This window comes from Dioscorea cayenensis, chromosome 18 (assembly GCF_009730915.1).
Source record: "Dioscorea cayenensis subsp. rotundata cultivar TDr96_F1 chromosome 18, TDr96_F1_v2_PseudoChromosome.rev07_lg8_w22 25.fasta, whole genome shotgun sequence".
Lineage (NCBI taxonomy): Eukaryota > Viridiplantae > Streptophyta > Magnoliopsida > Dioscoreales > Dioscoreaceae > Dioscorea > Dioscorea cayenensis.
In genome coordinates, this window is record NC_052488.1 from 17,189,921 (window position 1) to 17,196,476 (window position 6,556).

Genomic DNA, 6,556 nt, shown 5'->3' on the forward strand with positions numbered 1-6,556 from the left:
TGAAGGAGGAAGAGATAGGATGCTTGGTTCGCCGGAAAACTTCGCCGGAAAAAAAATAAGAAAATGGGAAGGTTCGGCCAAGACAAGGAAAGAAGAAGAGAAGAAGAAAAGAAGAAGAAGAAATGTTTTAAGGGAAAATTTTCGGGCTGCTACAGTAACGGGATGCTACAGTACCAGGCCTCTATCAAACCAGGCTTCTACAGGAACAAGTCGCTACAGAACCGGTTTGCTACAGGATCAGGCTGCTACAGTAACGGGCTGAAAATCTATAGAAATGGGCTATAGTAATCTACAGTAAACACTGGGTATAACACCTAGAATCTTCTTTGTAGCTTCCAAATCTTTCGTATTAAACTCCTTACCCAGTAAGGTTTTCAACTCAATCACATCATGCATATTCTTCACATAAATTAATATACCATCCATACACAGTAGTAGAAAAATAAGAGAACTATCATCAAAGCTTCGAACACAAACATAATAATCATACACAACTTATAGCCAATCTAGATCATGTATGAATTGAATCATTTGTACCTCTGTTGTGCAAATTACTTCAAACCATAGATCCATCTTTTTAGGTAGTAAATCAATTGCTCCTGCCCAGGTTGAACAAAACCTTTATAATTGCTCCATGTAAATTTGTTCCTCCAAATCACCATGAAGGAAAGCTGTCTTCACATCCATATGATCTAAGTGAAAATCCCATTTGGCTACCAAACCCAACACCACTTTGACAGAAGTATGTCTGACCATGGGAGAAAAGATTTCATCATAATCTATACCCTTCTGCTATTACTATCCGTTTTCTACAAGTCTAGCCTTAAACTTTTCCACTTCTTTTTCTGATAATATTAGCTTTCTTTTGTAGACCCACTTGCACCCTATAGCTTGCTTCCCTTTAGGAAGTTCAACCAGCTCCCAGGTTTTGTTTATATGGAGAGACTATCTCTTCAACAATAACACCAAACCACTTATCTTTGTTTTGATCACTCATAGACTCTTGGAAAGAAGTAGGATCTGCATCACTAATTGTAAGTGCAAATGCAACTAAATCTTCAAAACCATACCTGATTGGTGGCTTAATTGTGCGTTTGGGTCTTCCCAGTTCACCATCGGAAATTGATCCTTCTACTTTTGAACTTGAACTCTCAATCTTTTCAGCTTCTTTTTCAGATTGTTGTAGTTCCATCTCTATTGTATTTTCTTTGTTTTTTAGCATATGATTTCTACAACTTTCCTGTGACATAGACTGCTCATCAATTGGTTGTGGGCTATAATGCAGTAATGATCTCATCTACCTTGATTGTATCCTTTCCCCATGTGAGTGTTGTCACCAGATACTCGTATGAAGGTGGTAAAGAGCATAACAATATCATCGCCCTATCCTCATCTTCAATCATAACCTCGATTCTCTATAGATCGGTAATGGTTTGATTGAAGAAGTTGATATGTGTCACCAGATCTCCACTTTCTTGCATCTTCAACCCGTATAGCTTCTGCTTCAGATATATTTTATTCATAAGAGACTTTGACATATATCGACCTTCCAATTTCTTTCAAACCTCTACTAGAGATGAGAGATCCATGACATGATAGAACCTGTCATCTGCCAAATATAGCCCAACAATTGCTACCGCTATGGCTTGTAATTCCACCCAATTGGCATCGCCATGCCTTGAGGCTTAGTCTCCCACAAAGCTTTCAACATCCCTTACTGCGGCAGTAGATCTTTCACCCTTTGTTGCCATAAGCCAAAGTTCCCAGTTCTATCGAACTTTCCCACATCAAACTTCACAAAAGGGTTCATCATCTTTAAAAAAAACTCTTTGATACAAATTGTTGAAGAAATTAAACATGGATCAAAAAGGAAAAACAAGGCAATCACACAAACACAAGAGATTGAATGAGATTCGGCAGAGTATGCCTACGTCCTCAGAAGCGGAGCGGCTATAATTTTTCTTATTAGAAAAATTAGGGTTACATATTATATGAATATATATAAACCCTACCTGATATAATTTTACTAAAATACCCCTGCACTGTATTACGGGGGCATTATTCCTGCACTGTTATTTATTCTCATTTGATTATTGTTTGAGAATAATTTGACAATGAATGACTTTAATATGATGGAGCTGAAATGATCAAAGTAAATTTGCGTGAATGAGAATTTTATCATATTTTTAAAATAGACACACACACACAGAGAGAGAGAGAGAGAGAGAGAGAGAGAGAGAGAGAGAGAGAGAGAATTTTATCATAAAACATACAAAGAAGAAGATATACTTGTTTGTTTGCAATGGTGACAATTTACGTATTATGCCTGTTATGGTAGAAGCTCATGTTTTCTTAATTTATATTTTTTGGATTTGAATATATGATATTCTAAGTAATTATTTTAGTGAATTTATAAGTTGAGATGGTTCAAACATACATTGTGGTACCAATGGCCTCATGACCTGTTGGTACGGGGTCCCTTGCATAAGGTTCTAGTTTCGGGGAGACCCAGGATCAAAACCTATGCAAGGTAAGGGCATGATGTTGTTGAGTTTTGATGAGTGTACATTGTTCATATATTTCATATCTATTTGTACACTCATTTGGCATGCATTAGAGCTATTATGTAGAATTTGATGCTAAATATCGTGTGTTTTGCATTAACAAGCTTAGGACAGTGCTTAAAGGTGAGGGATATCCAAAAGAAGCAATTTAAACCAAAAAGATGAAGTTGGGGCTCTCTCAACATCATTAGAATAAGGACAAGGCAAACTAGGTGGCTTACAGGCAGCTTACGGTCCGCTTTACGGCCGCAAGTATAGTCTAGAAGAACTTGTGGGCATGCTTATTCCCGTAAGGAGGATTCTGAGTCAATGCAAAGGACTTTACGGGCAAGGCTTGTGCCTGTAAGGACCATCCAGAGGAGCTTACGACTATAGTGTATGCTCGTAAGGGCATTCGCATAAAGCAGATAACGAAGCTTACGGTCCAGCGCTTACTCATAAGCTGGACCGTAACATATTTAGAAGACATTATGGATGAGGCTTACGGCCATAAGCATTCCCGTAAGGCTCACGATTATCTTTTCCAACTTCCTTACGGCCTAGCCCTTACGCTCGTAAGTTGCCCGTAAGCAGTCGTGTATAAATAGAACTTAAGAGGATTTTTTGGCCATTATCTATTCTATCTCTCTATTCTTTGGGGACGATTCTTGGAGGTGAGATTGAGGAAGAAAAAGGGCTAAATCTCTAGCACCTTAGGCAAGATTTGGAGAGGGATTTGGCCCTACATTCAAAGGGATTAGAGATCATAGCCGTCAAGCTAATCTTGGCAGCGGGCATGGAGTCTATCTCGGTGACTCTCCATCCTAAAGATTGACAAGAGGGTTTTCGTGAATCTTATGTTTACCTTTATGTTTTGTATCTTGAATGCTTGCCCTCAATTAATAGAGAGCTAATTTGTAGGTGTTTGGGCATAGTTGAACTCTAGGGTTTATATTTTGTGACTTTGGTTGTTGGATCTCTTATACTTTAATTGATTTCTCTTTTGCAATCATATCTATTTGAGTCTAATTGTGTGAATGGATTCTTGATACCTAACGAGGCGAAAGCCTAGCTCTCATATCTTGTATTGCTACGTGATGAGAAGAAATTTTCACCTAGTATAGGCTTACCACAATTCGAGAGAATAGTGGGTGCCCTCTGGTTAGGGTATATAGAAGACTTTGTCTCCCACAGTCCTTCTGAGTGGGTTGATGACGATCTCCATTCTCTTTGCAATCATGTGGAGTAGATTTTAAGAGTAATCACATTTCTACTCCGTATTCAAATTAGTGACAATCTCTCTTTAAGAGGAGATAATCTACTTAAGAGATTGTCATTAGCCTACAATAAGGTTTCATAGAGTGTTAATGCGATTGTGTCGATGTCAGTATCAGCTCTACACCAATTTAATCACGCTTCGCTTGAGAAATTAGGGTTTTGTATATTTCTGGAAACTTTTCAGTTTAAATAGGATTTCATGCTTAGACAACCATTCTCCTGTACTTCATAACCCTAGAGAGATGCTATGTCCGAACATCATTCTCTTCCTCGAATTCTCTCATGTGATTTTCCTGTATTTTCTAGTTTTTTTTTTGTTTTTGTGTTCACACACTTCACGTACTTCATTAGGCTAATTTTTGGGTTTAGAGTTACTACTAGTATTCACCTCCTTCTCTGTGGACCGACACTTTGCACTTCAAGCACACTTCATTAAGCGATCGACATATACACTTGCTTGTGTCCCTATTAAACTTGTAGATGCGCTCCACATTAGTACACATTATGACTATTAACCTTAAATGAGAGTGCTTATGGCTAGTGTCAAAAAAAAATAAAAAATAAAATAAAATAAAATACATACATTGTGTTGTATGTTATAGTTTCAACTTTCTAAGAAGTAGAGATAGTTCTGACATTTTTTTTTTCCATAAAAATTTACTTATTTCGCAATATTCGTATTATGGTATAAATATATCCTTTGTTTTTCATAGTTTATGTCTATCTGTTGAATTTGAATATATGATATCTTAAATAATTATGTTAGTGATTTTGTAGGTGAAGACGTGGCTCCAATGTAAATTGCAGCATAGGTTAATAAATATGGTTTCTACTTTCAATTTTCAACTATCACACCGACTATTTATATTCATATAAAAAAGGCGCTTGTCGTCTATTATTCAAAAAAAAAAAAAAAAAAAAAAAAAAACTATCACACCGTGCTTTCCATTTTAAAAATCCAAATTACCAGTGATTTTCTTTAATATTTTAAATGAACGAGTCCGACTGATAGTCTTGTTATTTCTAGTTATTTCTAATGTAAATTTTCGCTAATAAAATTGATGATGAAGATGGTTTTAATTATATAAAGATGAAAATGATGGCATTCGCTTCAATGCCAATGATGATGATTATTTTATTTTATTTATTTATTACCGAGATGTGGATAAATCACCGGAGTTAATCCTAATGTACATGTACACTTCATTTTTTATGAGCTAAAATTTAAATTTGCCTCTCCTCAATAGTTAGAGATGTTCATGGGCCAGATCAAATGGGGCCAAAACTTAATAATAGTGATCATGTTTGCCAAACCCAACATAGTTATTTGGACCTATATTTTTGGTAAAACCCATCTATATTTTTAAACACATGATGAAGGTCCGCACAAATCTGTTCATATTTAAAAAATAGAGTTTATATTTTAAAATAAAAATAATTTAATAATAAATTAAATCTAAATGAGATTGGATAGAAAAATTAAATTATGTCAGTATTTTACACCTTTAAATTAATGCATACAAATAAATTGATTAACTTGATTATAAATAATTATAAATAACAAATTTATTTATTTTATTTGTACATAATTCAGGTTGGGCCGGGCTAGACTTAGGCCTAAAATATCATGCCTAAAGCCTAATTTTTTTTTTTAAATGATCTCTTTTTTTATATAAGGCATGAATAACGTACCTAATATTTATCCAAACCCCTCTAATTTTTAGGTGGGTTTTAAGGGTAATTCGATCTTAATTTGAATAGGTCTATCGGTAGGGCATGAATACCCTATTTATAGAACTTTATGTCAATAGACCAAGACATCATTGGTACTAATGATGATTAGTCATTTGAAAAAAAAATTAGTTTGAGATGATGAGTTTGCTATGTGAACCAGTGAATGATATCATTGTTGCTGAAATTAGTTGAAGACTAGATTACATATCTATGCTGATTTTGTGCATGGATATATATATGTGAATGCGGTATTAAAATTTTTTGTTTATTTGTAAATTAGCAAGTGTGTTATACACAATTTTTGTGGGAATAAATAAAATTTAAAATTTAATTTTTTTAGTAAATTAATTATTTGGGCGGGGAACATTAAGGCAAATAATGCAACGCAAATATATAGCTAGAACTATGTAATGTTTTTCTTTCAACCAAAGTTACTCATAAAATAATAAAATAAGATAATTTCTTTTGGGACAAAAAATCGTGCAAATAATAGTGTGATATTTGTCATTTCTACAAGAGGTGTATATTATTTGTGAGAGTAAATGTATGTTGCAACTAGTATTAAACATTTGTTTGGGAGAGTTTTTGAGTTTTTAGTTAATGTAAATAATATATTTGTGAGGGCTAGTAAAAAAATTTTACGATGGAGATTTTTGTGTCCTCTTGTGGTAAAAAGTTTTGCTAGGGATTAATTATTTATTGAAAAAAAACCAATTTGTTAGTGGGGTTTTTAAATTAAAATATTTGTTTTGAGTTACTAATCTTGCAATAAATACCAAAATTTTAGGTCGAGTGATTATTTTGGTAAAGCCGGATACAGCTATCCCAAATCTATGTACTTGTATATTTGATCAAAAGTAAATATAAAAATTAATACCCAAAACTAGGATAAAAACTTAATAGTTTAAAAAAAATTATTCATCGATCTTCATGAAGTATAGCACCCATTGATAATAATTTATACAATTAACAGGGTTATCTTGTATTTGTGCTTGAATTTT